This window comes from Delphinus delphis, chromosome 8 (assembly GCF_949987515.2).
Source record: "Delphinus delphis chromosome 8, mDelDel1.2, whole genome shotgun sequence".
Lineage (NCBI taxonomy): Eukaryota > Metazoa > Chordata > Mammalia > Artiodactyla > Delphinidae > Delphinus > Delphinus delphis.
Window position 1 is genome coordinate 101,167,013 of NC_082690.1, and position 21,329 is coordinate 101,188,341.

The 21,329-nt window shown below is 45.3% G+C and overlaps 1 long non-coding RNA gene and 1 pseudogene across 1 annotated transcript in view; one reads left to right on the top strand and one right to left on the bottom strand.

Moving 5' to 3' along the window:
• Nucleotides 1-233: 233 nt before the first annotated feature.
• The window catches only part of LOC138414138 (uncharacterized), a 34,783-nt gene continuing 13,687 nt past the window's right edge, over nucleotides 234-21,329 (bottom strand). Inside the window, exons 2-3 of the long non-coding RNA XR_011246556.1 lie at nucleotides 14,296-14,401; nucleotides 234-432 (exon numbers count right to left, since the gene is read on the bottom strand). This is a non-coding gene — a long non-coding RNA (uncharacterized lncRNA). The remainder of the gene's footprint in view (nucleotides 433-14,295; nucleotides 14,402-21,329) is intronic.
• On the top strand, nucleotides 8,681-9,052 carry LOC132429241 (protein BEX1-like; annotated as a pseudogene).

A 21,329-nucleotide genomic window follows, 5' to 3' on the forward strand; every position in this document is an offset into this window, starting at 1 on the left:
AGCCACTTGAGAAGCCCTGGTTTGATCTAGGTGACCATCACGCTTCCTGGATGGACACCTTTTGTGGCCCCCAAACCTGTCCCTCTTACCCCGGTGCCCCTTACCCCTGGCTGCCATGCCACCCTCTTCCACCCCCAGCACCCAGCCCCTGCTGAGTCTGCCTCTGCAGCGTCCACCTCTGCAGGAGACCCCAGCAGGGAGGACCCTCACCATGAAGGCAGTTGCAGTGATTTTATTGAGAGGGGCCAAGACGAGGTGGCAGCGCCAGGAGCGGGGAGGGTCCAGATGCAGCTGGTTACACTCCTGGGAGCAGGAACCTGTCCCCTCTCTGGCCCAGCCCAGCGGGCTGCAATGGGAAGAGCACTGTCTCTTGCGCTGCCGTCCTCAGGACCACGTGCCGCTGGCCCTTTGGCAGTTGTGTCTTGTGTTTTGCTGAAACAGATCAAGAAGACTGACTCAGGCAGATACCACAACATGGCAGTAAACTCTTACTGTGTCAGGGTCAACGGTGTGGGCTTTGTATCCAGCCCCAGATAACTGCTCCCCGGGGAACTAGTTGGAAACAGGGATAGTAACTGTCAATTACAAATCACCTACTGTGTGCGAGGCACCGTGCAAGGTCTCTGCCTTTGCTGTGCTTCTCGATCACACCGGCTCTCTGTGCCAGGGGAGGGGGTGGTGGTGGTGGTGTTTTCATCTTCGTTTTAAGTTTATGGAAAGTGAGACTCAAAGTCATTACCCAAGGTCATGTAGGGTGTGCAGTTAGGTCGGAATCTGACTCAGAAGGTGTTGCTCTAGGTCAGCTCTGCTGCACCGCTGTCCAGACATGAGGAAGGAAGGTAAGGGGAGGCCCCCCCATGGCCTCTAGTTGGCACCCAGACTTCCTGACGCCCGCTGGCAGCAGGGCATGGTATCTGGTATCACCCACAGGGCTGGCAGATGACATAGCCTGGAAGTGCGGGGACATGAAGACTTCCTGGGGTGGATTTTTTTTTTTACTTTTCATTTTACATTGGAGTATAGCTGATTAACAATGTTGTGATAGTTTCAGCTGCACAGCAAAGGGTCTCAGCTATACATATGCATGTATCCATTCTCCCCCCAGACTCCCCTCCCATCCAGGCTGCCACAGAACATTGAGTAGAGTTCCCTGTGCTATACAGTAGGTTCTTATTAGTTATGTATTTTATACATAGTATCAATAGTGTATATATGTCAATCCCCATCTCCCAGTTCATCCCACCCACCTCCCTTTCCCCCTTGGTATCCATACATTTGTTCTCTGTGTCTCTATTTCTGCTTTGTAAATAAGATCGTCTATACCAATTTTTTCAGATTCCACATATATGCGTTAATATACAATACTTGTTTTTCTCTTTCTGGCTTACTTCCCTCTGTATGACAGTCTCTAGGTCCATCCATGTCTCTACAAATGACCCAATTTCGTTCCTTTTTATGGCTGAGTAATATTCCATTGTATATATGTACCACATCTTCTTTATCCGTTCCTCTGTTGATGGACATTTAGGTTGCTTCCATGTCCTGGCTATTGTAAGTAGTGCTGCAGGGCTTCCCTGGTGGCACAGTGGTTAAGAACACGCCTGCCAATGCAGGGGACATGGATTCGAGCCCTGGTCCAGGAAGATCCCACGTGCCTCGTGGGATTGAGCACACACCACAATTACTGAAGCCCCCGCGCCTAGAGCCCGTGCTCCGCAACAAGAGAAGCCACCGCAATGAGAAGTCTGCACACCGCAAGGGAGAAAGTCTGCACATCGCCGCAACTAGAGAAAGCCCGCAGGCAGCAATGAAGACCCAACACAGCCAAAAATAAACAAATTAGTTTATTAAAAAAATAGTTTTTCAAACAGTGGCGATGTGGCAAAAAGCCATTATAGCAAAAAACCTTTATAGTAAGAAATCATTAACGAGACAGTGTTTTGTGAGGCAAGTCTATTTCCCTTGGACCACATCCCTGTACTGAGGCAGCTGAGGCTTTTGTGTGGGTTCCGAGCCTTCTAGACGGAAGTCACAGATATTTTCCCGATGGCCATTGGGCCCTGGGCCTGTGACATCCGGAAGCTGGTGGTCACTCCTCCCTCCCGTGTGGGAGTCTGGCTGGGAGGAAAGGGGCTGTGCTGGGGGAGCGTGGCCAGGTGGGGAAGCCCGATGCAGAGGCTCAGAGCAGAGCTCATCCACGCAGACGTGTGTCCACTGCGTGTGGAGATGCCAGTGGTCAGGGGGCCCGTCCTGCCTCAGCCTGGCCGTCAACCTGCAAGATGACATTGCCCTCTTTGACCCCGGGTTCTTCATCTGCTATGTTGCTGTGAGCACACCGTCCTGCCAGCCTTATGGGAGCGCCGTGCCAGATGCTGTGTGCTAGAGGTTCCCAAACTCTGCTGCCCGGTGGCACCCCGGGCATTCTGATGTCATCAGCATGGGATACCGCTGGATCACAGGAGCTTTGAGAGTTCCCGAGGGGATTCTGGTTAGGGCTTGCTTGCCTGCTTGCTTCCCAAGGGGGGCAAGCTTGTTCCTTCTATGGGGGGAGGGCAGGGGTGTGTCCAGGGGTCGGGCCGGAGGGGTGGCTTAGGTGGCCTGCCCACCCCTTTGGTGGCGTTGTGTGCAGGGGACATGAGCAGTACCCTGCTTTTCTCCCGACCCCCTGCTTTTGCTCCAGGTTCTTCAGAAGTGGCATTTGGGTTTTTGGTCTTTTTGTATCTTGTTGTCCATACTTTGCCCCAACTGCATGCAGTTATTTTTAGTCCCTTATAGTTTCTTTGTATTTTGTTGCTCCAGGAGACGTTTATCCGGGTGCAAACGCTGCAGCAACGTGTCCCAGGTCCCAGCCTGTCTCCATCTGAGGAGCCCGGGCTTGGGCTTGCTGGAACTGGAGAATCTCCAGGTTCTCAGAGGAGCTGCCATGTGTCATGGACCATTGTCCCCTTTTGGCCGCTCAGCGTCTGGACCCTTCCTATTTGATGGGAATCTGAAGGCAGGTGGGAGACAGGACCCCACCTCACACTGTAGAGGCTGAGAGGGGACAGAGTCGCATTTCCAGCTCTCCGGCACAGAGAGCTCGGACGTGCAGCAGGCGGCCCGGGTTGACCAAAGGCGTGTGCGTATCCAGGACTTTCAACTTGGAGGGAATGACCAGAATGTTCCAGAGCAATCCTGATTAATCACGGCAGCCGGGGTGAACATGGGAACCCCGTGCCCACAGACTCCACTGGTGTGGCCACCGGCATCTGATGGTGCCAGCCCCAGGGGCACATCCTAAGAAGATGGTTCCTGCGGCTGGATCCCCGTTCTGCCCGGCCTCGCTTGTCCCTCCCCTTCACGAGTTCCCTTTTTAAACAGCTTATTTGGGGGAAGATACAAATCACGCGCTCCACAATTCACCCATCAAAATTGTGCAATTCGGCCGCGTTCAGTACATTTATTACAATGTTGTGCAACCATCGCCACTCTCCAGTTTCAAAACATTTTCATCACCCCCAGAAGAAACCGCACCCCATTAAGCAGTGTCTCTCCACGCCCCTCTGCCCTCAAGCCCCGGCAACCACCGCTTTGCTTTCTGTCTCTATGCATTCGCCTGCTCTGGACATCAGTGCAGTCACACAACATGTGGCCTCTCGTGTCCAACTTCTCTCACCTATGTAATGTTTTCAAGATTCATCCACGTGATAGCCTGTATCAATATTCCACTGTATGGACATACCATATTGTTAATCTTATTCATCAGCTGGTGGACGATTGGGTTGTTTCCAATTTGGGGCTATTATGAGTAACGCTGCTATGGACATTCCTGTACAGGTTTTTGTTTCCACTTTGGGGCTGTTATGAGTAACGTTGCTATGGACATTCCTGTACAGGTTTTGGTGTAGAAGAGTGGTAGAAGGTAGAATCGCGGTTTCCGGGGGTTGGATGGTGAGGAAAATGGGAGTTATTTAGCAGCTATAGAGTTTCTTTTTTGCAAGATGAAGACAGTCTGGAGATTGGTTGCACTGACTGCTGAGTGAATATGGTGTTAGGCATATTTAAAATGGTAAATTAGATGTTATATGTATTTACTAAAATTTACTGAATAATCCTTACAATTAAGGATGATGGGGTTTTTTCCTTTAAAAACGTAGCTCAGACAAATCATTCTTAGTGCACAGCCTCAAGATTTTGTAGGCCCCAAAGTCAAAGGTAAAAGGCAGCAGGCTACTTTCTATATTTCTGACAGTAAGGCCATACAGGAACTCAAAAATGTCTTGGAGCTGAAATTTTCACCATTCTGTGTGGAAAAATGATAATACGTGCAGCAGAGTTATGGATAAGTTATTTGAAGGAACAAGAAATGTGCAGAAAAAAACTTACTCAAGGGATCCCTGGTGGAGAAAAGATCTGGAAATACCAGAACTTCTTTGACGTTAATAAATGTCTCCTGAATGATCAAATAAATGATGCGATCATTCTGATTTTACTCCCAGCACTAATTCTCTTGGATGACAGATGTGTGTGGACAGATTCAGGAAAACAATAAGAAATGTTTATTCTGCAAGATTTTACTTTACAAGAAAGAGTTGAAAATCTAAGTGATGTTTATTTTTGTTTTCCAGGAAATTATATATAATAGTATTTTCTGTGAACCGTTTTAACTTTCCATAAGATCTTTGACTCAGAAGACGTCGACTGGCGATGAGTGTAAACCACAAGCTGTCTTTCTTTGTGTGTGTGTGTGTGTGTTTGTCTTTCTTGTCTTTTGATCTACACACTGCAAGACAATTGTTGAAACCTCAAATACATTTTCATTTCAATAAAGTATCTGCAAACCTGAAGTTCTTTTTTGTTGTCTGATTAAAATAGAGGCTTCAAAGAGCTTCATCTCTCTCTCTCTCACACACACACACACAATTATTCATTAAAGAATTCATGGGTGAGATAGCTAGTGGGAAGCAGCCGCATAGCACAGGGAGATCAGCTCGGTGCTTTGTGACCACCTAGAGGGGTGGGATAGGGAGGGTGGGAGGGAGGGAGACGCAAGAGGGAGGGGATAAATGTATACGTATAGCTGATTCACTTTGTGATACAGCAGAAACGAACACACCATTGTGAAGCAATTATACTCCAGTAAAGATGTTAACAAAAAAATAAATTAATCCCTTGTCTGGAAACTGGTTTTCCTCCCCTCCCCACCCACCCCCTTCTCCCCAGGAACCAGAGGGCAGGTTCTGGCGGTTGGGTCCCGCCCCAATTCCCTGATCCGCCACAGTCTTCATCTTCATTCTGACCCCTGCTGGCCACGGCCGGGCACTTTTCTCAGCTCTCTCTGTCTCTGCCCCAAGTGTGCAGGGCTGGGAACAGAGCCAGTGAGAGAGGTGGCTCAGGCAAAAGCCAGGGTGAATCCTGTCTTGATTTTTTTTTTTTTTTTTTTTTTGCAGTACGCGGGCCTCTCACTGTTGTGGCCTTTCCCGTTGCAGAGCACAGGCTCCGGACGCGCAGGCTCAGTGGCCATGGCTCACGGGCCCAGCCGCTCCGCGGCATGTGGGATCTTCCCGGACCGGGGCACGAACCTGTGTCCCCTGCATCGGCAGGCGGACTCTCAACCACTGCGCCACCAGGGAAGCCCCCTGTCTTGATTTTTAAATTTGATATATGGCACTGATCTTGACTTTTAAAAATAGTTCACAAAAATATTATTTATCCCACTTCCTGAGATGTTTGGTGCCCCCTTCAATTGTGTGAATCTCCCTAGTTGTGTCCCTCGAGTCGCAACATGGTCCATCGCTCATTCACACAATGACCTACGAAGTCAGGAAGGTCAAGGGAAAAGTGTGCACTACATCGGAATAAAGCAAAGCAAGAGATTTTTAAAAAATATTTATTTATTCATTTAGGCTGCGCCGGGTCTTTGTTGCGGCATGTGGACTTCTTAATCGCGGCATGTGGACTTCTTAGTTGCCACATGCACGCGGGATCTAGTTCCCTGACCAGGGCTCGAATCTGGGCCCCCTGCATTGGGAGCGCAGAGTCTTACCCACTGGACCACCAGGGAAGTCCCAAAGCAAGAGATTTTAAAATCAAACCTTATCTCCCCTTACTTTTACCAGTCCCCACAATCTTGTAACCAGGGATAAGTTATTGCCACTTCTGCTCACACCTCCGAGGGTCCCTCTTCCTACCTGGGCATCCCCTCCACCAGGTAGACCTCTGGCCCTTTCTCGGGACAATTCAGCTCCCACCAGGTTCAACTCCTCTGTCAGGTATAACACGGACAGGAATGAAACACAAGAGAAGGTCCTGCGTTGCGGCGCCAGAAGGTCAAATGGGACTGTAGTCAGTGAAAGTCCCATCTCCCAGTCAGACCGGTCACCGGCTTGGAAGGGAGGAGGTCTCAGGATTCCGAGCAATGGCAGCTCCCAGGAGGTACCCTCCTAGGACTGCAGAACCTGATGTCAGCCTCTAGACAGGGCAGGCCCAGAAAGCCCCTTCCTAGCCCCAGTCTCAGCACCTGGACAGCTTGGGCCTCCATCTGCCTCAGGACATCACAGAGCTGCCCCAGTGGAGTGAGGGTACCCATTCTCCATGGTCACGTGTTTGCCAGGCGCACCACCTGGCCAATGATATAGCCGAAGAGTGTCTGTTCAAGGGACTTGTGCCTGGAAATCCACGTGGAGTTCAAAAGAATGAGAGTGGACCGTGCCAACAGCGCCAAAAAGAATGAGAGTGGACCGTGCCAACAACTCCCAGATGTCCAGAGGATGGGAGTGTAGCAGGAACACTGGAGACGGGAGCAAAGGATGTCCACACCAACACGTCATTCGACTAACCTTGACAATGGCAAAATAAGTGCAATCGTACAAAGTATGTTCTCTGACCATCGTGGAATCAAACTGAAAATCAAGAAGAGAATGATCATAGGAAAATCTCCAATCACTCGGTGAAAGAACACCACACTCCTAGAAAATATAAATCAATGAATCGTCAAATACATACCCAATGTATTTATTTTAGGTGTCTTTCTCCAGCACTGGGCTGTTGCTCTGTGGAGCGGAAAAGGCTTCAACCTGGGGTCCTCATTACCTAATACGTAGCTTCAGCACTCAGGGGATAGGGAACGGAGAGCAGACGGTAGGTACGTGAGGGCTACATGCCCTGCGGAAAATGCACTGGTAACAAACTCGGGTGGAAAGAAACAGAAATCACAGACCAGGGAGGAGGCTAGAATCCTTAGTGCCGTGTTAGAAGTTTATGGCGAAATGAGGATGGAGAAAAAGACCTCATGGAAATATTGCTCGTAGTTTTCCTTCTAAGTACACTCTGTAGGACTCTTATTACCTGGAGCTGGAGACAGGATAGTAACATCTGTCCAGGCAGAAATGCATCGTTCTAGCTGTACTTCTAACACGTGTCTTAGACTAAAGCAGATATTGCGTCTCCTGGAAGTAAACACTCGAGTTAAAACACTTCTCACAAAATACATGAACAGAATGGAAAATAATCTGAAAAAAAAATGTATATATCACTGAATCACTTTGCTGTACACCTGAAACTAACACAATATTGTAAATCAACTATATTTCAGTTAAAAAAAAAAAAAGAACAGGATGGCAACTGCCTGGGGATGGTAGTAAAGATAAACGTGTTTCGTCAGTTTCTGACTAAAAGGGTTCAGTGAGGGCTAAGATAGATGAGTGAAAAAGACTGATGTCTGAATAAAGCCTAGTTTCCGTGAAGTTTCAGAAAATCAAAGTTGAAAAGAAAAATCTAAACTTTTCCCACAAAATAACTAGAATTCACAACAGACTTTTCATCAGCAACATTAAAAGAGAATGGAGACAGAAAGTAGATTACTTATTGCCTGAGACTGAGGGAGTTATTGGGAATGGGGAATGTCTGCTGTCTGGGGGGTTCTTTTGGGGGGTGATGAAAAATGTTCTACAATGGATTGTGGGGATGACTGCACAACCCTGAATATATTGAAAACCACTGAAATGTACCCTTTAAATGCATGCATTCTATGATATGTGAGTTATATCTCAATAAAGCTGTTGAAAAAATGTGTTTTGTTTATAGATCTTGCTGAGGGTGACAGGATTAGAAATGAAATATTGGGACCTCCCTGGCGGCCCAGTGGTTAAGACTTCACGCTTCCAATGCAGGGGGCACAGGTTCCATCCCTGGTCGGGGAACTAAGATCCCACATGCTGTGCAACAGGGCCAAAAAATAAAATACATAAAAATAAATTTTAAAAAATTATTTTAAAAAAAAGAATTTAAGGAAAAGAAATGAAATATAGGTTTGCCTACCAAGATCAACAATTTACAAAATAGTTTATGCTCTAGACAGTAAGGATATTAAAAACAGATATCAGCCCGGCTGTCGTTCGCTCACTTCTCGCTCCCTGCTCCTGGTGGCCCTGAGGGAGTGCGGGCCGGGGTCGGCCCCCAAGAGTAGGAGGTGCAGGGAGAACAGGTAAGGGACCCGGAGGGGGGTCCCCAGAGATGGCGTGGGCGAGCGGACATGGCCTGTGGACCCCTCCCCAGGGGTCCCGGGGCAGAGACGGCAGCCCCCATGCGCCCCCGCGCGGCATGGCGTTTGGCCACAGAAAACGGCCTGCGAGTCAAAGTGTGGCGGCGGCGCACGTGCAGCAAGAATCGGGAGAAGCAGGAGGCAGCGAGGACAGGCCCAGGAGCAATGGCGTCCAAAGAGGAACAGGCAGTAACACTCTCAACACGGAACATGCCAACCAGGAGAATGAAAACAAGGATGAAAAGGGGCGAGATGCTGATAAAGGAGAGCCCGTGGCCCTTTGGAGGCTGGTGAACAGTGTGTGCCTAGAGGAAATCGTAGGCGGTTCTGCATTAGGCAGCCCACCCTGCAGTGTAGATGCGACATGACTCAGAGTCTTAGAGAGCCACAGCTAAGGATGAGAGAAGAGAATATGGAAAGGATTGGGGAGGAGGTGAGGCAGCTGAGGGAAAAGCAGTGAGTCATAGTCTGCGGGCAGTTAGCCCTGATCCCCCTCACCAGGACCATCATGATTTTTGCCTTATGCCTTGAATCCTGATGTCTTCCCTGAAGTTAGTAGGGAGACACATACTTTCCTAAACTTAAATGTTTGTGACGTACCTTTGTTGTAAACCTTTTGGTGTTACTTGTTTCTTGTGGGTCTCCTATTGCCAACTTCTAATTGAATGTTGTGTTTCTGACCCAATCTGTAAGTTTCTATCAGCAGGAGAGTTTTACCTGTTGCAGGAAGAGATGTTCGTTATATATTGTGAAGTCAATAAAGCAGTTTAAAAAAGCAAAACAAACAGATACTAGAGAGCTATTTACCAAGCCATTTTCCTCTGCCGCCAGGACACACAGCTGGCTTTGTTTTCCTGGGGTGTGGCCACGTCCCTGAGTTCAGGTCAATGGAATGGGGGAGTCATGGGAAACATCACCTCCAGACCTGTCTCAGAAAGCCCCTTCCCTATTCCCTCATCTGCCACCTAACGCCAAGATCCAGTAGAGTCCTGAGGCCCTAAGAGATGCTTGAGGCCTTCATCAGGACAGCCTGGGTGCCTGACTGACCGCATGGAGTCAGGGGAGTATCGAGAACAGGGCTCTGGGAGTGGTCTGTTCCAGGGCAATGGAAGGTGGAACGAGTATTAAAACTTATACTGATATCTCTTCAGGGAGGTGAACTTTATCACTGATGTTATTTAGAAAAGTAGGTTCCGGGGAAGCTTCACTTTCACTCATCACTTTCAAATGCTGCACAGGCACTGCATCTCTTTACGCCCACACCCAGTGCAAATACTCCCACCGCCCACTGTCAGCATCCACTGTGTTCTGAGGAGCACCCCCAGCTCCAGTCCCCCAACTTGGACTCATATGTAACAGTAATAACCATTTTTAGAGAAACCACTGAGATAATATAAAAATAAGTAGAAGGGGGCTTCCCTGGTGGCGCAGTGGTTGGGAGTCCGCCTGCCGATGCAGGGGACACGGGTTCGTGCCCCGGTCTGGGAAGACCCCACATGCCGCGGAGCAGCTGGGCCTGTGAGCCATGGCCGCTGAGCCTGCGCCTCCGGAGCCTGTGCTCCGCAACAGGAGAGGCCACGACAGTGAGAGGCCCACGTACCGCAAAAAAAAATAAATAAGTAGAAGGATGAAGATATATATGTGTTTTGGAGGTAAAGAAAGAATATCAGAGACTGAAAGAATTATTGGATTCAGATCTATTGGGACTTCCCTGGTGGTCCAGTGGTTTAGACTTCGCCTTCCAATGCGGGGGGCACGGGTTCCATCCCTGGTCAGGGAGCTAAGATCCCACGTGCCTCGCAGCAAGAAAAACAAAACAAAACATAAAACAGAAGCAATATGGTAACAAATGCAACAAAGACTTTAAAAACTGGTCCACATGCAAAAAAAAAAATCTTAAAAAATATCTATTAATTGCCCACTTAGTCCTGTCTCTGAGCAGTGTATTTGCCAAATATACACAATCTAACAACTGAATACTATTTTAAAATTTATTATTATTAGTATTTGCCTTTGAACACATATAGGAATATGCAGTGCACACCAATCCTGTTTTAATCTCATTTCAATTTCTCTTGTGTCCTTGGTCTCTACTCAAATGTCTCCTTATCAGTGAGATCTTCCTTGATCATCCTTTTGTCAACGTCCACTTCTTCTCAACCGTCCTTGTTGTTTTTTTTTTAATTATTATTATTATTTTATTTATTTATTTTTTGGCTGCGTCAGGTCTTAGTTGCGGCACAGGGATCTTCACTGAGGCATGCAGCCTCTTCGTTGTGGCGCGCAGGCTTCTCTCTAGTTGCAGAGTGCAGGTTTTCTCTTCTCTAGTTGTGGCGCGTGGGTTCCAGAGCGCTTGGGCTCAGTAGTTTGCGGCACGCAGGCTCTCTAGTTGAGGTGTGAGCTCAGTAGTTGTGGTGCGGGGGCTTAGTTGCCCTGAGGCATGTGGGATCTTGAAAGGTAGATTCTTTACCGTTGGACCACTAGGGAGGTCCCTCAACCTTCCTTGTTTTTATGAGTATTGATAGCTAGGAGTGAAAATAATAAGTAGGGTACTTAGTATTATTCAAATGATGCATATATAAAATGTACTTACATGTCTGTGGGTATATTATGTCAATGGTTCTCAGAAAAGAGAATCCATTATAACCGTAAAAACGATTAAGGACCACAAAAAACAGCTTCTGTTTAAGTGGCTTATAAATGTCTACATTTACACAGTTTAAAATGGAGACATTTATAAAATATTTATTTTTTATTTAATCATAAGAATAATAAATTCATATATTTTAATATATAGCATATCTTTATTAAAAAGTTTATATTTTCCAAAAGGACAAAAAAAATTGTGTTGCATTGGGATTACCAATGTTTAGACTTTTGCAAGTCTCTTTAACATATGACTGATAGAAAACTGCTGAAATATATTTTCTTCTGCATTAAATCTGTTGCTGTGTCACATATCACATAGCCTCTGGAAAACTCTAAAGAACAATTGTAAGAGAATGAGAGTGACCTGAAAAATAATAACTTAGTATCATTATTAAAAGAGTTTGATCTCCCAGGACCCCTTGTAAGAATCTCAGAGTTCCACAGTGGCCCATGGACCAGGCTTTGAGAACCACAGTATTATGTCAATGTGTGTGTGTGTGTGTGTGTGTGTGTGTGTTTGTGTGTGTATAAAAGTTCTCCTCTGGGCTTCCTGGTGGCGCAGTGGTTGAGAGTCCGTCTGCCGATGCAGGGGACGCGGGTTCGTGACCGGTCCGGGGAGGTCCCACATGCCGCGGAGCGGCTGGGCCCGTGAGCCATGGCCGCTGGGCCTGCGCGTCCGGAGCCTGTACTCCGCAACGGGAGAGGCCGCGGCAGTGAGAGGCCCGCGTACCGCAAAAAAAAAAAAAGGTCTCCTCTGAAATCATTAAATATAGGCCAGAGGTGGCCTTGGATTAACATGTGAAACATACACAGGGGATTCCAAAACCAAGGGTGCAGTTCAGTATCATACACGTTACCAATATCATCATCTCAACAACTGAAAAAGAGAAATCTCCCTATTATATGACTAGATGAAGGTTATTTAATGAAACTCAATGACCATTCTTAATAAAAATTTAAAGTAAAATAAGTATAGAAGAAACTATTTAGGTACAAAAAAATAATTTACAATGCCAAGAGCAAGCGCAGTTCTAAAATAACGGATGCAGGAATTCCCTGGCGGTCCAGTGGTTAGGACTTGCTGATGTCACTGCCGAGAGCCTGGGTTCCATCCCTGTTTGGGGAACTAAGATCCCACAAGCCGCGTGGCACGGCCAAAACAAAGAAAATCATTTAAAAAATTAAAATAAAATAAAATAATGGATGCTAATGACATTTCCATTAAAATCCAGGATAAACAAAAATATGCCTGTGACATGCAGTCAGTCAACCTTGCTTTGTGTCAACCCCCCTAAGTAGCGACAAAAATAATAAAATGGACCGATCCTAAATATTTCCAAAGAAGACAGAAAACACATTCATTTGCAGAGAGCATGATTGTTTTGCCAGGAAACATGAGACAGGCTCTTGAAATACAACAAGCAGTATTAAGATAGTAAGATGAGATACTTTGTAAGGCTAGATGTATCAACAATGTGTAAAAACTACAGCAGCTTTTATATGCTCTCCGTGGTAGCTACTGGAAATTAGAGAGGAACTAGGATATCCCCAGAGTGAAATCAGCAAGGTGGCGGAAGTCCCAGCCTTTATTCCCCCGCAGAAAGACTGATTTAACAATGATACATGGGGCTTCCCTGGTGGCACAGTGGTTAAGAATCCGCCTTCCAATGCAGGGGATACGGGTTCGATCCCTAGTCCGGAAAGATTCCCACATGCCGCGGAGCAACTAAGCCCGTGCGCCACAACTACTGAGTCTGCGCTCCAGAGCCGCGAGAGCCACAATTACTGAGCCCATGTGCCATAACTACTGAAGCCTGCACGCCTAGAGCCCGTGCTCCACAACAAGTGAAGCCACTGCAACGAAGAGTAGCCCCCGCTCGCTGCAAATAGAGAAAGCCCGCGCACAGCAACGAAGACCCAATGCAGCCAAAGATAAATAAATAAATAAATATTTTAGAAACAAACAAAAAAAAAAACCAATGATACATGGACCAAAACACCTTTATGAGAGGTCCAGATTCCCGTTAAAAGTTTCAATACACCAGATGAGCACAATACGGACTCTCATGTAAAGAAGAAAGTGTATCTCCATTTACTGGGACTTAAGATGAATTGGTTCTCTCAAGCTGACACAGTCCATATAGCCCAGGGCTGGCAAGTCAGGGCCACACCTCAAATTCTTTATTTTATTGATTGATTTCTCTGCCTCTCTCTCTATTGATCATGGGAAGGCAACAGGTCCCCAATTAGTGGTCTGCCACAGATAGACAAATTCTAAACTGGATTCTAGAAAGCTTTTCTCCCTTAAACAATACTGCAGCACGTGACTTCTGCCCTCTTCCCACCTTCCTATCTTCATCAGTGCCTTCCGTTAGAGAAGCTAATGAGAAGGCAGCTGGCAAGAGAGTCTGAGATTGGGACTTCCCTCTGGCGAAGTGGTTAAGAATCCGCCTGCCAATGCAGGGGACATGGGTTCAATCCCTGGTCCGGGAAGACCCCATATGCCGTGGAGCAACTAAGCCCCTGCTCCACAACTACTGAGCCTGAGCTCTAGAGCCCACGAACCACAACTACTGAGCCCGCATGCTCTAGGGCCTGCGTACCGCAACTGCTGAGCCAACTGCTTCTCCTGCAATGAGGATCCCACGTACCACAACGAAGAGTAGCCCCTGCTCACCACAACTAGAGAAAGCCCACACACAGCAACAAAGACCCAACACAGCCAAAACAAATAAATAAATAAGTTTAAAAAACCTTCATTTTCATTCAACCTGTCATGGACACCATAGGGTTACTCCTTTCTTCTCAAGGGGAAAGATGGCAAAAATCTGCTATTTCCATTATCATAAGTGGCACTTGTGTTCGCAGAGGACTCAAACTCCCCTCTTCTGGAAGGGACCAGTGAAGGGGTTGTGACTTGCTGTCCTCAGGGGTCTCCTGCACCTGTGGGGCTGCCCTACAATGAGAACGTGTATCTCAAGGACACGCCAGCTCACCTTACTGTGGGAGGAGCAGGAAGAGTTGTTAACACCTGGCTTCACTGCTACAAGGCAGCTCTCCCTCAGAATTGCTTTCAGTAACATCCGTTCCCTAGGTAGAACAGACGTATTGGAACAGTGCCTCACCTTGGTCTGGCAGTCTTGACTCCTGCAGAAAAGGACTTCGGATGGAGGGAGGGTCCTTGACATTCAAGTGTCTTCTGCATGGTAAGGGAAACCTCTGGAACACTGCCTGGAAATCAGGAGCCCATGACAGTTTCATTAATGCAGTGCTCCTCCAATCTTTCAAATGCAGCCTACATGTTCTTCTTGACATGGGAGGGTTCGCATCCACAAAAGATCTGCTTATTGTTGTTTCTTTAGTCCCTACATCGTCCCTGACTTTATGTATGTATGGCCTTGCCACAGCTTTGGGGCCTGTGGAATATATGGGTATAATTTCATGTTAAAGGCTATGCGTGTCTGTTGGAATTTTTCTTCCATGTATTGAAATGTCTGGCCTGTGTCTTTGTGAGAAGAAGTCTCCAAAAGAACGTATATAAAGTAAATCAAGTAATGCATCAACAATAAGTGCATCTGGTGTATATCTATATAATGGAATACTACTCAGCCATAGAAAATAATGAAATTTTGCCATTTGCAACCCCATGTATGGACTTGGAGGGTATTATGCTCAGTGAAATAAGTGAGACAGAGAAAGACAGATGTTGTATGGTATCACTTATATGTGGAATCTTAAAAATACGACAAATTAGTGAATATGACAAAAAACAGACAGACTCACAGGTACAGAGAACAAACTAGCGGTTACCAGTGGGGAGAGGGAGGGTGAGAGGGGAAATATAGGGGTAGGGAATTAAAACTATTATGTATAAGCTACAAGGGATATATTGTACAACACAGGGAATATATCCAATATTTTATAATAACTGTAAATGGAATAAAACCTTTAAAAATTGTGAATCTATCGTACACTTGCAACTTATAAAATATTGTACACCAACTATACTTCAATTTTAAAAAAAGTGCATCTGGGTAATGGCATGATGGTGTTCTACTATACATATCATTACAATGTTTCTGCGTGTTTGAAGTTAATTCCAAATACAAAGTTAAAAATTGTATTATTGAGGCAAAATGTATTGTGATGAACACAGCTCTGCCTTCTCAGGAGAGGAGGCCTTGGGCCATCCAAATAGTGTACCTGATGGCACTGGCTCACGGGAGTACCCCACTGATGCCACGTGGTGGATGAAGTCAATTTACAAGTGGATGATGGTCCCCAAACTGTAGGTTATGTCTCAACTGGTACCTGGGCTGGATCCCCAGCACTATGAACAGCACAGGTAGCCCAGTGCACACACTGAGTAACTGTTATGGAGAATTCCGGAGCAAACCGAGCATTTCTGATATTTTCTTACCTCCTTCTGCCTAAGGTATGACACAGAAAAGAGATTTAAACATCACAAGGCCATCACTTCATGGCAAGAGTTGGTGAACAAGGTGAAGGAAACAACCTCTGATGCCCAGTGGATTTTTCCATGTTATATGCCTCCCTCTGCAGCTCACACCCTTGGCCCAAAGTCTGAGCTGCCTTAGGGGTAGGAGGGGGCCTGGCAGGTGGTCTGTGGGAGTAGTAAGGCGTGGCTACATCACTCACACGTTTCCCTGAGGAACCTCAGGGCATAAATCTCGTAGGTTCCACAATGCAGAAAGGCATGGGAAGAAGGGATAAAATGGCTTCAAGGAGTTTGTAAGATAAGGTGTATTGGTGATTTGGGCACCAGCAGAGATGCCTGCAACTTTGCATGAAGACCAGACATTTATTTCAATTGTTGATTCTTTTTAAACACATGATGTAAAATGTTATTGATAAATGTATCTCTTCATGAACTGAATGAGGACTCTTGATTTTACATATACATGGATACTGTGAATTATTGCTAAAATGAGGTACTTTTATTCATGTTTTTCACCTTCATGGATGTAAACTCTGAAAACACTTGTCACATGAATTTGCAGTTGCAGAATGAGTTTTGGATAGCGATGCCATTCAATTTTTTCAATCATTCTGAACTACAGGCTAAAAATGGCATCGTAATTTATCACTCAAAATGATTTTTAATAATTCATCAGTCAGTTAAATTAGGTCCTCTTTTGATTTTATTAGAGGAAAGAAGTAGAAATCACTTGATATAGAAAACTTTTTCTGTATCACCAAATAAGACTTTAAACTGTTTCTTTGAGGTCCAGGGATTTCTAAACGCAGAGTCAAGGCTCTGTGTTAAGATTCTGGTGGATGATGCAGAAACCTACTGTCTTTGGTAAATTGGAACAAGAGGGATTATTAAAGAGGAGGTGGGACATATGTTCGTCCGTTGCAAGACCTAAAGAATCTCTGGGATTTCCAACCTCAGCCAAAAGGACACGAGTGACCAGAGCATCCCGCTGAAGACATGAGTCCCCAGAGTCCCTGTGTGTCTTGGGATAAATAATATCTATCTCCACCCACCACCTTCCTATACCCTTGTTCCTATAGTCAGTACTAAGAATATTAAAACCACAATAAGAGTCACTTAGAACTCGCCATAAAACAATAAAGTGATTGAAAAAGGAATGGTCTCTTCTTAACTGAGAGAAATCCCAATGGAACCAGAGTCAAATTCTGAAGCACAATTTGTTAGCATTTAGGATAAATAAACATTCCTCATAGGCAAAGTCAGGTAGACTCAGTTTGTTATTTGACTTTGGGAGAGAGGTGATTTACTTTGTTTGACTTAGTACTTATATTCTTTTCCTTTTTGTTACTTAAGTGTCATAGCTACTTTTACTGCCAGATACTGTGCTGGACATTTTTTTCCTGTATTATTTATCCTAAGACAAATCCCATGAAGTAGGCAGGATTATGTCACCTTATTTTACAGATGGGGAAACTGAGGCTGGGAGGGTGAGCACCTTGCTGGTGTCCCCACAGGTAGAAAGTGCCAGAGCTGGGCTTGAACCTGGGACCAAAGTCGGGCTCCTCCTCTCAACCCAATAAGTGAGTACGTGCTAATTTTGAGACATTAAAACAGCGCTTTAGAATTTAAAATAAGCCCACAGCTGCCACATTAGGATTCTAATGGGGGCTGCACTGAATTTGTAGAGTAGTGTGAGAACAGTTGACATCATTAAATGCTTTCATATTTCCTTGAAAGTAAGGTGGGTGCGTCCATTTACTTAGACCCCTTTCTTGGCTACAACTAGAAACAAAATTCTGAAGTGAGAAAGCTCACCAGTGAAGGCAACATACAATAAGGGTAGGAAACCATCCACACACAAGGCTAGTAGGGAGGTTACAAGACAGAAGTAGTAAAATCATCTGTGTCCGCAATAAGCCGTTAAGGGATACGCAAAACAATTAGATGTAAAATATGACGTCAAAAGCAGTAATTGTAATGGGAGGAGAGTACAGATGCAGGGTTTTTAAAATCCACTTGAAATTAGGAGATCAACAACTTAAAACAATCATATATATATTATATGTGTGTGTGTGTGTATGTGTGTGTGTGTGTGTATTTAGACTGCTATACAAAAACCTCATGGTAGACCCCCTTTTTTATCCAGGAGTAAAGTTTCATGATGTTATCCTTAAACGTTTATATATTCCTAATTAAATATATTTCAATATTTTTTTTTGTTGCTATCGTTACCTTCGTCCATTTATCATTATTTCCATTAGGTTATGTACTGGTTTATCGATTGTGCTTGATGTTTACATGCTGGTTTATCGATTGTGCTTGATGTTTATATGCTGATCTTGTATTCAGCTAACTTGATGAATTCTAATGAGTTCTAATAGTGTTTTCAATAGATTGCCTTTAACTCCCCGATAGTTGATCAGCTGTCTATAAGTGATGACTTATTCCTTGATTTTTCTTTCTCCATGGAATTTTTCCCCTTGTTTGAGGAGGATATTTTAACAACATATGTCCCTCCTTTTTTGAAAGTAGACTTTTATTTTTTACAGCAGTTTTAGATCCGCAGCAAAATTGAGCAGAAAGTTCCCATATAGTCCCTCCCCCACACAGGCACAGCCTTTCCGACTATCAACAGCTCTCATCAGATAGTTCATTTGTTCCACTGATGAACCTACATTTGCAATAGGGAAGAACAAATCTGACTCCATATTGGATCTGTTTCTTTTACTTTAACCTCTGTATTCTATTGCTTTTGCTGTAAGTTAATCACTAAAGAGATGTGCCTACAAGCTTAAATTAAACATTATGGCCCATCCCTGGGAACACAGCCTCCCACGCAATGAGAATTAAGCTAAAATACCTTTGTTTAGCTCACAGGAAACCTCCTGACAAAGTCCACCTGTGAATGACTCCTGCGAGGAAGAAATTAACACACCCCCTCTGGAGTCTGACTGGAACCAGGAAATGTTTGACTTTACCCCCCACCCCTTTTAGTATAAAAGAAGCCTGAGTTCTAACTCAGGGATGATGGTTCTTTGGGACACAAGTCCACCATCTCCTCGGTCTGCTGGCTTTCCTAATAAAGTTGTCGTGCCTTGCCCCAGCAACCTGTCTCTCGATTTACTGGCTTACTGGGCAGCAGGCAGTATGAGCTTGGACTTGGTAACACACTGACACATCATTATCACCCCAAATCCATAGTTCAGTGTTCATTCTTGGTGTTGTATGTTCTATGGGGTTCGACAGATGTATAATACTAATTATCCTCATTATGGTACCATGTGTAATAGTCTCACTGCCCTGAAAATCACCTGTGCCATGTGTACTCATCTCTTCCTCCTTTATTTTTTCTTTTTTTTGCGGTATGCGGGCCTCTCACTGTTGTGGCCTCTCCCGTTGCGGAGCACAGGCTCCGGACGCGCAGGCTCAGCGGCCATGGCTCACGGGCCCAGCCGCTCCGCGGCATGTGGGATCTTCCCGGACCTGGGCACGAACCTGTGTCCCCTACATCGGCAGGCGGACTCTCAACCACTGCGCCACCAGGGAAGCCCTCTCTTCCTCCTTCTTAACCTGTGGAAACCACTGATGTTTTTACTGTCTCCACAGTTTTACCTTTTACAGGATATCATATAGTGGGGATCATACAGCATGCATCCTTTCCAGGTGGGCTTCTTTCGCTTAGTGATATGTATTTAGATTCCTCCGTGTCTTTTCAAGGTTTGGTAGCTCGTTTCTTTTTAGTACTGAACAACAGTCCGTTGTCTGATGTGCCGTGGTTTATTTATCCACTCACTCAGTTAAAAATCTAGATTGCTTCCAAGTTGGGCAACTATGAATAAAGCAGGCACAAACATCCTTGTGTGGTTTTCATGTGGACATAGGCTGTCAACTCTTTGGGGTAAATAGCAGAGAGCCTAATTGCGGGCTTATATGGTGAGAGTATGTTTCGTTTTTAAGAGACTAACAAAGTGCCTTTGAAGGTGGCTGTACTGTTTTGCATTCCCACTGAATGAGAATTTCTGGCGCTTACATCCATGCCGGTGTTTGCTGTTGTTAACATATAATCTTGTCTAAAAAACAGAAGAAGGAAAAAAGAATTAAAGAGAGACAGATGAAGGAACTACAGTGAGGAGTCTTCGACTAGAAAAATTTATTTGATCAGAAACTGAGGTGCAAGGGGCAACTGAGACGGAAATTAACTTGCATCCACCTCCAGTCCATCTGACATGTCACTGCTACTAGACATCTAACCTGAAAGTACCACTTTCTTTACAATGCACAGATCATCAGTGCTGGAGGTGGACTTTCTGGCTTTGAAAATGTACAATTTTGAGCAAGTTTCTTGCTTTCTACACTCGGCTGCCTCAACTATACAATGGAAATCTTATACATTTGTAGCAAGGATTAAATATAATAAATTGTGATTAAATATAATAAATTGTGTTTCTACAGTGTCTGGCCATAGTTAGCAATCAAATGTTGCTACTCTTTCTATTACCACCATTGTTATTAGCTGCAGATATTTTTGCAATCCAAGAGCATGTATGGAAGGTGACAACTGTGTTTCCGGCAAAGAATGTCTGCTGTTCCTCTTCTCTGGGCCAGGCACTGTTCTAAGCAAAGAAGAGAAAACCAGATATTGCCCCTGCAATTATGGAGCTAAAGTCCAACGGGGCTCGCATCCATTAACTGAGTTTACTCTTGTAAACCACAACCTCGTCTTTGCTGCCAAAGATGCGCATGGTACCAGCCCAGCCATAAAAGAGAACACTGACCAAGTCATTGGGAGTGAGGGACCAATTCCCCAAGGATGGGAAGGCTGAACTGAAATAGAGAGCCAGCTAGGCAAGGAGGAAGGCAGACATGAGAAAGGATAAGCTCTGAGCTGAAAAAACCCTGAGCCGGTGGGAAAAGCTTTTGGAGTAATAAAAATATGTGGACACAGTCCTCTTTGAGAGATATCTGTCCTCGTAATGGAATATACTTGCACCGGCGCAAGCTCTGTTCAGCAGAATTCCTCACAGCTCCAAGTGCTGTAAGAGAGATGTGACTGCATCCTTGGGTCCATGGGTCTACAGACTCAGAAACCATGAGCTGCGCTTGCTTCTCCATCTAGTTCAGAGAGGAAGCGAATCTAGGTTTCCTTCTAGTTCTGAAAATTGGTGATTATGTGGCTTTCTTCAGTGCTCTAAACTAGGAAGAGCCTATGACACGTCTTTTGACAAAAAGGACAAGAAAATAGTAGTCAGCTTTTATTGAGAGTTAAGTTTGTGTCAGACTGGTAAATTTTACACACAAACACACAATTTATTCATCATATAAAACCTATGGTGTGGCACTTTTATTAGCCATCTGTTACAAATGAGAAAACTGCATTAACTTATATAAAGAGAGTAACTGTCGTACGATCTGAGACTGCAAACAATATGAACCCAGGGCTCCATGGTTCTCATTACTGTGCCCGCCGCTCCCTGGGGACGGAGGGGGAGCTGGCCGCAGGACCTCCCCAGCATCCTGTGGGATTGAGGGGAGCACCACTGCTGCCCCCTGGTTGGGACTTACCAAACCCTGCCAATGTGCTCACTGATAACGCAGTTCATAAATGTGTCCCTCGTTAGTAAAGGACCTTCTCGGTGGTTCCCGGTCCTGCTGCCCCACAGAGTCACTAGTGGAGTTTAAATAGTCCAAGTGTCTGGGATT